This window comes from Peromyscus californicus, unplaced genomic scaffold, assembly GCF_007827085.1.
Source record: "Peromyscus californicus insignis strain IS unplaced genomic scaffold, ASM782708v3 Scaffold_7__1_contigs__length_154581171, whole genome shotgun sequence".
Lineage (NCBI taxonomy): Eukaryota > Metazoa > Chordata > Mammalia > Rodentia > Cricetidae > Peromyscus > Peromyscus californicus.
Window position 1 is genome coordinate 53,102,142 of NW_026294595.1, and position 13,096 is coordinate 53,115,237.

Sequence of the window (13,096 nt, forward strand, 5' to 3'; positions counted from 1 at the left end):
TGGCTACCAGACAGCTCAGTTGTTGGAACCAGACACTCCACCGTCTGGGAAGGATCCAGCAGAGCGAGCATGCCTGCCTTCCTGCAGCTAGGCCGGGCTCCAGGAGCATTCCGTTCAGGCCGGCCTCAGATGCCCCCTTGCATCAGCTCGCCTGGCTTTGGGGGCAGCTACTTCACCGGACTGTACCACGTGATCCCGTCACCGATGGGGTTGTTCTTCTCCTGCCAGACTCTTGGAAGTTGTCCCAAGCTCCACAGTGATCCTGGCTCTCTATACCACAGGCGATAGGGTTGCAAATAAAATACAGGATGAGCAGCTAAAATTGACTTTGAGAATAAGTAGCACTCATGGATAGACCTGTACCAGATAACGTTTGCTGTTTAGATGGAAGACAAATTCAACTGGCTGGTCTGTATTTTTCTTTGCTAAATTTGACAAACCCTGTCATCGACCTCTTCCCTAAAATAACCAACCCTACTTTCCACCACCACCTCCCTCTCCTCCAACTCCAAAATCCCTCCTCTGGGGCTAGGTTCATTAACACGTTAAGATAGCCCAGTAGGGTATTAAATTTGTGGGTCATAGTTGAGGTTCATTTTTGAAGTCATTATCCAAGGTTAATTTGTCAGGTTAGTAAATCTGTCACATGGGCACTAAGGACATTTTGGTGGTAGTTGACAACAAGGACAAATTATTGAATAGCTAGATTTTAGGGGCTGGGGATATGGTTCAGTTGGTAGTGTCTGCCAGCGATAATGAAGCCTAGGGTTCGATTCCCCAGCATAGCATAAACTAGGCATCATGGCAAAGCTTTATAATCTTAGAACTCAGGTGGTAGAGGTAGGAGGATAGGAAATTCAAACTCATTCTTACTACATGAGAAGATTTAGGTCAGCCTGTCTCAAAAAGAAAAGAAGAAGAAGAAGAAGAAGAAGAAGAAGAAGAAGAAGAAGAAGAAGAAGAAGAAGAAGAAGAAGAAGAAGAAGAGGAGGAGGAGGAGGAGGAGGAGGAGGAGGAGGAGGAGGAGGAGGAGGAGGAGGAGGAGGAGGAGGAGGAGGAGGAGGAGGAGGAGGAGACGTTAGTATATATCTAAGGATGGAGTTTAGGATGTTCAGATGATCTGAAAGGATGCTTGTAAGGAAGAGAAAGGACATGCATACATATAACTCAAGCAGTCAACATTTTGCCTGAAGCCTTGGCGTTATTTTGTCACGCGTCCCCCTCTGCCCTGCTTTGTTCAGTCCACAGGAGCTGGAGGATCAGGTAGAGCCTGGATGTGAAGCATACAAAGCAGAGGAGGCTGTGGGAACAGGAAATAACCACCCAACAACCGAAGGCTAGGAGTGAAGTAGCCCAGGAGGAGAAGTAAAACCAGGAAAAAATCTAAAATGAGGGGTCTGACGTTTAAGGAAAAAGTCCAGAGTTGGCCAAGGATGACTGAGTTTTGCAGGACTCAAAGCCTCCGAATGGCGAAACTTTTGAAAAAGGAAGTCAGAGCCTGGGGCGTCCTGCTGATCCGTCTCTCTGTTCCACACTTCTCCATTCCCAGCCTATAGGAAGCCACTTAGAGCAGCAAGCAGTCACCCCCACCCCCCAAACATATTATGACTATGCGAGACCACAGCCCCATTTTGAGAGACAGACTCCATGTAAGCAACCTTCTCACATTGTTGTCGTTGCCGTGGCTAAGAGTCCGGTCAGTTGTGAGTCAGACACACTGCAGCTACTCCCCTCTGACATTCACACCCGTGCCTGGGGAACTGGCTGCTCAGCAGAACCATTCTGATAAACCTGCATTTGAACGATCCTGTGCAGCTCGGGAGCCTGACAAGCCTGTTTAGATCCCATCTGTCCAGAAAGGCAGAAGAGTGTGAGACTTCCCCACATCTTTGAGGGTGGGCAACTTGCCATAGCTTGTCCAGGACTTTCCCTGATTCGAACACTAGAAATCCTATACCTCATGCCCCTGCAAACAGGAATGGTCACCCTAAAATCAAGACTCTTAGGATTTAGTACTTGAATATCAGTTTCCTAATCCGTAAAATGTTGGGACTGGCTAGTACAGTTTGTAATGGTACTGTCAGGTCTGAGAGATTGATTTATCTCCATGCTTCCGGTCTTACCTACCTACAGCTCAGCTTCCAAGGAACAGTCACTTGATCCAAATCCCCGAGTTCACAAAATCAATCAGCAGTATGTAAGCAGGAGAGTTGTAAGGTTTACAAAAAAGACCAAAAAAAAAAAAAAAAAAAAAAAAAAAAAAAAAAAAAAAAAAAAAGACCACGGAAGACTTCACGTGGTCATAGCTACACTCTGATGGCTCACACAGTGGGAAGCTCCCCTGGGGATAAGGCTGTGGCTCTGTGCCATTGTGAGAGGGAGATAATTTTAGATGAACAGGTTGTGGGGGAACCAGATTAACAGTTGATTTGATGGGCTAGTTTAGGTCACTGTGGGGGTTTGAATAAGAATGGCCCCATAGGCTCATATATTTGAATGCTTGGTTCTCAGTTGGTGGATTATTTAGGAAGGATTAGATGGCCTTGTTGGAAGAGGTGTGTCTCCAGTTTTTCTCTCTCCACAACTGCAACTTTCAGATCAGATGTGAGATCTCAGCTACTGCTCCAGCACCATGCCTACCTGCCTGCTCCCATCCATGATGATGATGGACTAACCCTCCAAAACTGTATACAAGGCCCCAAATAAATGCTTCTTTAAAAAAAGTTGCATTGGTCATGGTGTCTTTTCACAGCAATGAAATATAACTATGATAGCCATAGACAGGGTAATCCCTGTCAGCTTTTACACAAGGACCCGGATAGAGTTGCAATCAGAAGATTCCATGGGAGCAGAAGAAAGGAAGCAGTCTACTGATAGTCATGTGTCTTTTTTGTGTGTATGTGTGTTTGCTCCAAGCCCAGCCTATCATCTGAAGAATAAATATGGAGCTCTCTTTTTGGGAACGTTGAGAGTTCCAACTCTGGAGCTGGGGGAGTAGGCAGATGGTTGTTGGTAAAGTGCTTACCGCACAAGCATGAGTACCCATGTTCGACCCCCAGCACCCATCTGTAATCCCAGCCCTGGGAAGGCAGAGACTGGAGGATCCCTGGGGTGTGGTGAATGGCCAGTCTAGCTGAATCAGGACGCTTCAGGTTCAGGGAGGGACTATCTCAAAGAATAAAGTAGAGAGAGATTGAGGGAGGTACCCTCTCATCAACCTCTTACCTCCACAACCACAAAAAATTCCTCCCTCTGTACCCACTCATTGTGATACTGGGGAAGCAGGTGATTGAAGAACATGAGTTTGCTGATATTTGCCCTTTTTGATTTACAGAAGTAGAGAAGTCTACACAATTTGGTTTAATAACCTGTTCTCTTTTCCTTGACTTTCTCATGTATGAAATGTGGAAAGGCACCAACCTAGAAAGGCCACTATGAGGTCTCTGAGAGAACACACACATGCAGCTCCTGACTCACAGTTCACAATCGATGAGCTCAGCTAGCTCACCATTGTTACTGGTGAAAGAGCACAGAGGACCCTTTGCGTCCACCAGCTGATTGGGGGAGATCCAAGTCCTTCACAGGACAAGGGTCAAGGGCAAGAATGAGGTTTGCTCTAATCATGGACCCAGTCTTCAGCCTTATATCTGCTTGTAGCAACCATGTGACAGGCTGTCTTATTCAATTTAATTATACACACATATAGAATATACACACTTTGAGAAGCACACAGAAAACAAATACAAAAGCCTTGTCATTACAAAGTACAAAGGTGTCACATTGGAGTTCTCTCCACTAATAGGAAGAAACAAAGACTCACAACAATGTCATCATCATAATTAAGTAAAATTTATGAACTCAAATACATTCACTTGGGCTTTTTATGGCTCAGGGGTTAGGAAATAGCTTCCTTATGTAGACTGAAGAAGTTATATTTTTCTTCCCCAGGACACTCTCAAGGTCATACTTTGATGTTAATACAATCCGTTCAAGAGAGAACAGGGGCCAGGCCATTGTTTGCAGATGATGGCTAAGAGAACCATGGGTCTCCAAAGCCAGTACTTTCCCATCGTGTACCTCCCACAGAACTGATGTCAGACATCCAAAAAAGAAAAGAACCTTAGACCTGGCTTGGTTTGAGGTTTCTTGGCAGCAGGACTCTATCAAACGTGAGAAAGTTCAGTTCTCAGTGTGCATTAACAAAAGGTATTTACCACAGGGTGCCTGGTTGTCCCTAATAATGGCTTTGCTTTTTAAATTGATTCCTCCCTGATGACAAAGGCTGGGCTTTTGAACTTCTGACTATAGCTAGGCAGGGCATTTTTTGACTTGGCTTCACTCTCTTACATGAGTAGAAAAGGCTTAGTTGGGCACCTGGTCGTTTGTAGGCAATAATGACTCTACAATTGTCTTGGTGCATTACCGAAACTCCAGTTTTTGACTAAAAGCCAACTGTACTCTTTAAAACAAACATCTTTTGAAAGCCTGGCATGCATTGAAATGATCTTAAAATCCATTTCATAAATAGATTATGGTACACTGGTACATTTCAGGGTTGGTTTTTTGTTTTGTTTTGTCTGTTTTTTTTTAAATGAAAATGTTTTGCTTTCGTGGGGTGTCACACTACTAGCTACTTGGTCTGGGTTTCGCCCACCCTTACAAACACACTTTGCTAAGCTGTCTTCATGCCTCCGTGGACGTACCCCACCACTGCTTACAACAGGCCCACTGCGGGGTGTCTCACAACTGAGGCAAAGGCAGTGACAAGCACCTGAAAAAGCCCAACAAACAAAACGTTTTCTTATATTTGGAAGACAAAGGGGCGGAGGGGGGTGGGGCGGGCGGAGGGGTGCAGTGTAAAGCTGGTGAGAAGGCCTAGCAGTAAAGCCAAGGAATCTTCACACTGTAGAAGGAGTGAACCAGTTCCTTCAAGTTGTCTTTTGACTGACATGTGCTCGGTTGCAAGTGTGTGCCCACATGAAATCAACAAATGCCATAAAAAAGGTTTTGATACAACCACATCACCTGTGGATAGACTTTCGTAGACATAAGTCTTCTGAGAAGACCAGGCCCCCGGTTAACTGGAAATTCAGTCACTGCGATTATAGAATTGAGGGCTGGGGGAATGATTCAGTGGGCGACGTGCTAGCTGTAAAGGTGAGGACCAGAGTTCGGATGTTCAGCAACCCATGCAAAGGTTCACTGTGTGCTGCTTTGGGGCAAAGATGCCACACACATGACACTTGAGTATGTGTCTGGTTTAATCAGTGGTAAATATTCACCCAGAAAGCTGGGAGAGGCCCAGCGGTGGTGGCGCACGCCTTTAATCCTGGCATTCAGGAGGCAGAGGCAGATGGATCTCTGTGAGTTTGAGGCCAGCCTGGTTTTGGTCTACAATGTGAGTTCCAGGGCAGCCAGAACTGTTACAAAGAGAAACTCTGTCTCGAAAAGACCAAAAAAAAAAAAAAAAAAAAAAAAAAAAAAAAAACCCAAACAAACAAACAAAAAACCAAACCAATCCAAACCAACCAACCAACCAACCAACCAACCAAACAAACAAACAAAAACCTGCTGAGAGACCTCTTGCCTGGACTAGGACATGCCAGCCCTCTGCACTCCATCTCTTAGCTACTGTGGCTCTTCACGGTCTTCACGGCATGATCTGATCGTCGGCATTAGTCCCTCCTCATCTCAAACTCTCCAAGGACACTCGCCAGGGGATGCCGGGATCCAGACAATGAAGAAAACCTATCCTGCAAGGAGCATCAAAGTTATAAAACAGTTCAAAGCAGGTTTTGCCTGTTTGCTTATTGTTTCACGAGTTCCCCGAATGGTTTTAACATGCGTGTGTTTGGTCCTTACTGTCTCCTCAGGCCAGTGAGCAGAACCCCGCTCTGTCGCGGAGGCTGCCCCGCTAGTGCTTTCTCCAGAGCAGGAAAGAGAGCCCAGTCATCTTGGAGGACCAGGCTTCAATTGCCCTGCTACACACCTGTTCACCACCTCTCACTAGATGAGGCTTTCTGCGAATGCCTGCAGATGGGTGGGAAGGATTCCCAGCGAGGGTCAAGCAATCATTAGTCACAGATATTCTCGTTTGGATCACTTAGCTGGCTTTGACCCATGGCAGAGATTCCTGCCCAGTGGGCGTGCAGACTTGGGCCACACAGGGTAAAAGAGGAACTATAACACAGTGGCAATCTGAGCTCCCTTCCTAATGAAGAAGGCTGGTAAGTGCAGTGGTTCTCCCTCCCCCTCCAGGGTCTTACTATGCAGCTCTGGCTGGTTTAAACTCACTATCTAGACAAGGTTGGCCTTGAAACCACAAAGGTCTGCCTGCCTCAGCCTCCCAAGTGCTGGGAACAAAGGCATGAGCCACTAGGCCCAGCTTGTTATATCACTTTCAAACAAATGGTACTGACCTTCACAAAGGGAAGGTCTTAGTGCACTTTCTATAGGTATTATCATGGCAATGAGAATCGGTAACCTGAAGACTAAAGATACTTGAGCTGTCCTGAAGTGTTGTTTTGTTTTTTGTTTTTGTTTTTCTTTTTTTTTTGGTTTTTCAACCCAGGGTTTCTCTGTGTAGTTTTGGTGCCTGTCCTAGATCTCGCTCTATAGACCAGGCTGGCCTCGAACTCACAAGAGATCTGCCTGGCTCTGCCTTCCAAGTGCTGGGATTAAAGGCATGCACCACCACTGCAAAGCTGAAGTGTTGTTTTTAAAATCATAATATATATATTAAATCACACACACACACACACACATACACACACACACACACACACACACACACACACACACACACACACACACATATATATATATATATATATATATATATATATATATATATATGTGGCATGGTAGTGCACTCCTTTAATACCAGCACTCAGAAGGCAGAGGGAGGCAGGTCTCTGAGTTTGAGCCTAGCTGGACCTACATAGTGGGTACCAGGCCAGCCAGAGCTGCATAGAGAGCACCCTGTTTCATAAACAAATACCCCAAACTAATATACACTTAAGCCGAGCGTAGTGGCTCATGCTGTCTGTTACCTGTAGTTGGGGTCTGGGCCAAGCATTTCAAAGTTCTTGACTTCTTATTCAAGGAACTGAAATAAAGGCCCAGGTGGATTTGTAGAACTATCCAGGAAACTTTATTATGGAGGCAGGAGAGTCAGGAAGTCAAGGTCATCCTCAGCTACACAGCAAATCAGGCCAGACGGGGTTATGCAGGATGTAGTTTCTTTTTTCTTTTCAGTATTTTATTTTCATCTTATATGCATTGGTGTTTTTCCTGTATGTGTGTCTGTGTAAGGGTGTCAGATTCCCTGGAACCGGAGTTATAAACAGTTGTGAGCTACCATGTGGGTGCTGGGAATTGAACCTGGGTCCTCTGGAAGAGCAGCTAGTGCTCTTAACCACTGAGTCATCTCTCCAACCTACAGGATGTAGTGTCAAAATAAATAAATAATAAACTAATATGTTCTTATTGCAGTAAAATTTCAAAACACAGCCATACATAAAACATTTCAATAATACTTACCAGCTTCTGCGTTATATAGGAAGTCACGGACACATCTCTTCCTGTTTTGTATGCTCTTGAGAGAAGCATAGCCTCCCTCCCTCTTTGTAGAGCTCACAACAGCTGCACAAGGACCATGTGTTCATAAATGAATGACATCCAGTGATTTGAGGATAGCCCTTCTCTACGCCATTGTAGAACCTTGTCTATAAAACCTGGAACAAGATAGATGAAATGGAGAAATGACTCAGTGGTTAAGAACACTGGTTGCTCTTCCAGAGAACCTGAGTTTGATTCCCAGCACCCACATGGTGGTTCATAACCATCTGTAACTCCATTTCTATGGGGTCTGTTACCCAGTTCTGGCTTTCTCAGGTACCAGGCACACACAGTGCCCAGATATTCATGCAGGCAAAACATCTATCCATACACTTGATTTTTTTTTTTTAAAAGGAACAAAATGGAAGAACTCATTGTGTCTTATAACCAAAACAGAGATTTCTATCTTACACCCAAATAATCAAATAAAATCCCGAAATAGAAACTACCAGTATCCAGGAGCAATAACACATAAAAATATGATCTCTGAAATGAGGCAGATATAGTCTGGAATCTACTCCCTCTGATCTTCAGCAGCAGCGTGCCCACAGGAAAGCTGTTTAAACATTTTGAGACTCCAATAACAGTCTGGCTCTGCTCATCTTCATACCTGGACCTATGCTGATGGAGTGATGATAGCTAAAAGGCTCATAATTGTCCTGGTGGCTGACTAACTCTGGGCTGTCTGGAACTAACCCAGTTTTAGCACTGAGAATGCCATACCTTGACCTCAAGTCAACCAGATGATGAGCTACCCTATGGAAAATTAGTCTCTCCATATCTATTTTTTCTTTTCTCTTTCTTTCAGTGTTGGGGTCAAACCGAGAGTCTTGTACATCCTAGATAAGCATGCTACTGCTGGACTACTCCCCAGATCTCTACTTGGTTCTTAAAGCTTATCAATGGAGGCAAAGCAACACTTGGTTCATTTCAATGACCTAGACAACTCACGTGACCATGGAGACATCCAAAGGAAGGGGAAGGGGGGCATCCTCATATTCTGGAATAGAGACCTGAAATTCATTGGTCACTGGTTCTAATGACTACCACACTCCTTACTCCTTCTTGCCCACTCTGGCATTGTGGTATCCCCCAGGTGACAGTCAGACCTAGTGCACTGATCCGCACACAATCCTTGCTGTAAGACTATCTATCATTCCCTGTGCTTCACTCTAAGAGCAGAGACATGCTGGACTTTGGGCGCCAAATAAAGACAGATTCAGCTTCTCCTTCAGGGATGCAATTTATGGATTGATTGATGATTGATTGATTGATTGATTAGTGAATCCACTCATTAGACAAGTGTTGGTTGAACCCCACTAATACCGGAGATGTGCTAAGTGAGGTGACAAGAGCTTTAGCACAAAACACATAAATCTAAGGAAGAATGAGATGGTAATAGCTGGTAATATTAACCTTTTACTACACCACGTACAGATCTCATTTCCTCTATTAAATTATTCCCAGGGTGATTGGCATTTTCTCCTCTGCATCTTCTCAACATTCACTAAAGACTAAATTTATGAGCTGAAAGGAAGAAAGGCTTAGGAAAGTGCTCAGACTGCTAAGTTTGTGCCTCCTTAGCCCAAGAGCATTTCCAGCTGTGCCTCCTGGGGCAGGCGTGGACTTGAAGAGCTAGGACTCAACACTGGGAATCAGGAGCCTCCCACACTTGCTAGTCCCTGCAGCTTCACGAGACTACAAACGTGCCTTTGGTTGTTCCTGAGGAAAGTTGCTGCTTCAGAAAGTCCCGGCTACGGTGATCCATCACCTGTGGAGCTTTAAAAAGATCTCTGTGTGGGGTGCATCCTAAACCAGTTAAATCAGGGTCTTTAAGATGTTGTGAAGCACGGGCATCAGCATTTGGAAACGCTTGCTGGGTGAAGCCATTGCCTTAGGAGCATGGTTCTCAAGCTTTAACACGTGCCAAAGTCACTTGGATGGTGGATTCAAGCCAGATCTCTGGAGTCCACCACTGGAGTTTGGGGACCAGGTCTGGAGTAGGTCTGGGGATTTGGATTTTTTTATGACTTCTCAGATGGCAACAGTGCCACTGGTCTGGGGACCACACTGTGAAGATGTCTGGTCTAGGAGATGCTCACTGTCGTTAACAACTAAATGGAATGGGAAAGGGAAAGCCTGGGGGATTAGTCTCTCTCTGTCTGCCAATCAAACTACACCTTTTCAGAATTGGGAACCTCAAACCTGTGGGGGGAATTTTCTTGATTAATGATGGGGGGTGGGGAGCTAGTCCACTCTGGGCAGTGCCACACCTGAGCAGGTGATCCTGGGTAGTATAAGAAAGCAAACTGAACAAGCTATGCAGAGAAAGCCATTAAATTCTGCCATGGGCTCTGCTTCAGTCCCGGCCTCCCAGTTCCTGCTTGAGTCCCTGTTCTGACTTCCCTTCACGATGGGCTATAAGCTGTAAGGCAGTGGTTCTCAACCTTCCTAATGCTGCGACCCTTTAATCCAGTTCCTCATGTTGTGTTGACCCCCCAACCATAAAATCGTTTTCGTGGCTACTTCATAACCGTAATTTTGCTACGGTTATGAATCGTAATGTGCATATCTGTGTTTTCTGATGGTCTTAGGTGACGGCCGTGAAAGGGTCGTTCGAAGGCCAGGTTGAGGACTGCTGCTAAAAGGTGGAGTAAACCTTCCTTCTGGAATTGCTTGTTTACCACAGCAATGGAAAACAAAGGAGAACAGCGGCCTGTTTTAGCTTTGATTCTTCTTGCAGAACCCGATTGCCCCATGGGCTCAGATCCACTTGAGAGATCTGTAACCTGAGATTTAGTGAACAGCCAGTGAACAGGTAGGTGGCTGTGACGTTTCTTCTGTGAAGGTAAGGCTCTTCAAGCTCTTATCTTAGTTCCAGAGGTGGTCACAAAAGAAGCACTCAGGCTCACCAACCTAAGTCTGGCAGGCAGGGGTTGGCCTCCTCAGGAGTTCAGATTTAGCCAGGTCCCTTTGGGAACCCAGAAACAGACTAGAATCTTCGGGGTGAGTCTGATACCCTACAACTTTACGTGTCTTTCTGCTTTTATTCCCTCCCACCCCCCTCAATTTAATTTACAGGCTGGTGAGATGGCTCAGAGATTCAAAGCACTGGTTACTCTCCCACAGGATCCAGGTTCGATTCCCAGCATCCATACGTTGGCTCACAACCTTCTGTAACTCCAGTCCCAGGGAATCTGACACCATCTTCTGGCCTCTGTGGGCACCAGGCATGTACATGCTTCACAGACATACATGCAGGCAAAACACCCATACCCATAAAAAATAATAAGAATAAGAAGATCTTTTATTTACTTATTCTTATGTGTAGTGTATGGGCTTTCCCACTGAGCTACACCGCCAACTACTTTTTAACTTCAAGTGCACAAAAGTTGATTAATAATATGCCTTAGACTATAGTATCCACTCTCGTTCATTTCCTTAGTCTCTCATTAGCCTCTCTCATTTTATCCATATCTTTATGGTATCTGTCTGTCATCTATCACCCATCTATTTGTCTTTCCACCCACATTGGTCTCTTCCTAGAAGCAGCTGTGCTCCTGTATTTAATGTGTCTTTTGTTTGTGTGAGTTATACAACTGTATATAGTTCAGGTTGTGCTGTGTAGGGTTTCATATTTCCTTTTCCAAGGACAGCAAAGGTCTATGCTTTCACCATTACGCAAGGCTGTTGCTGGCTGGCTGTGTACAGTGCTCCAACCACTAGCCTACAAACACTAACGTACATTGTCTCTCGCTGTTGACCAGCGTGGAATCGGCTTTTTAAACGCTCAGCAAGATGATAGGATAATCTAGAGATGAATCTCAACAGCTCCCCAAATCCTTGGTCACCCCAAAGAGTAACAACTCATGCAAATAGGATGAGCGTGCAATAAAACACACAAGTTTCTTAACCTCTCGTTTCTGAGCAGATCAGGACCTGTGATGCTTGGCGTAAGTCACCCACGGAGTGCTTTGTTCCAGCAGCGCCGGAAGCTAAGGCAAGGATGGACAGCCATGTTCTGGGCTACGCCCCGTTCGGAAGATCGTATTAGTTCATTTTTCTGATATGATCATGAGATAACTAGGGCCGGGGACTTATAAAGAGAAGACGATTTCAGCTCAGAGTTTCGGAGGCTGAAAGTCCAAAAAGTATAGTGTGGGTTCTGGAAAGGACCATGGGTTGTATCACATCACAGAAGATGGCTGCACAATGGCAGAAGTGATGTGAGAGAAGGAGGGAAACCACAACCAAAAAAGAAGCCCCTGAGCAGGGAGGGGCCAGGAATAAGTCTACCAAGCTCCGCCTCTTAAGGGTCCAGGTTCCTCCTCTTAAAGGTCCACTACGTCGCCAGCCTCACTCTGAGGGCCACACTTCCAATCCATGGATGGAAAGAAAACCTCACCCAATTACAGGAGAGACTCTGACCCAGACCTTGATACTCACCCCTGGCTCCCTCGCTCCCGACCCATGCAACCAGGCAGCCAGCCACTCTGGACAGGACGCAGTCCATCCCCAAACCGTCCCAGTGACAGCAATATCACCGTCTCAGACCACAGGCGCTCCTTTCTAAGCCTGAGCAATCTTTCATCACACACAGCTGAGTATGGCAGAAATTCTCACCTGGCCGAAGAAGGACGCCTGGTTTGAAACCAACACTTCGCCTCAGCTGAGTGAGGGGACGCATGGCTACAATCCTAGATACTTGAGAGCATGAGGCAGGAGGATTACAAGTTCGTGGCCAGCCTGAGCAACTTAGATCCTGTCACAAAAGGCAGGGTTTACAAGAATGGTAAACAGTTTGCCTAGCCTTCATGGGGTCCTGGCTAAATTGAGTGGTGTGGCTGGTTATTAGCTGCCAGCCTAATCATTTCTCCTCATTTTTCACTCCCGTCTCCTCTGTAGCACTTGAACCAATCACTTCCTGTCTTCCTTATAGTTATCTCTCCAGTGGCTTTGTTTTTGTTTTTGTTTTTTGTTCTCTTAACTCTTCCCCCCCCCCTTTTTTTTTCCCCCGAGACAGTTTCTCTGTGTAGTTTTCATTCTGTAGACCAGGTTGGCTTCGAACTCACAGCGATCCGCCTGGCTCTGCCTCCCAAGTGCTGGGTTTCAAGGCGTGCGCCACTGCCGCCCGGTTAACTCTTGCCTTATTGACAGTTTCTCCAACTTCTTTCTCTTGCCTGAAGCACAAAGTTCAGACTTTATTGTCTGGCCTATGCTTTGGACACAACAGCCCAACCTCTTCGTTTTGTTTTTTGTTTTTTTTTAAGATTTTTATTTTTTTTACTTATATCCATGTGAGTGTATCCCACATATGTGTGTGTGTGTGTCCAAGGAGGCCAGAAGAGGGCATGGGATCTCCTGCCGCTGGAACTGCAGTGGTTGTGAGCCACTGGTGCGAACACTGGGAACATAACATGAGTCCTTCTCAGGAGCAGTGTGTGCCCTTAAGCACCAAGCCTCCTCCCAAGCCCCT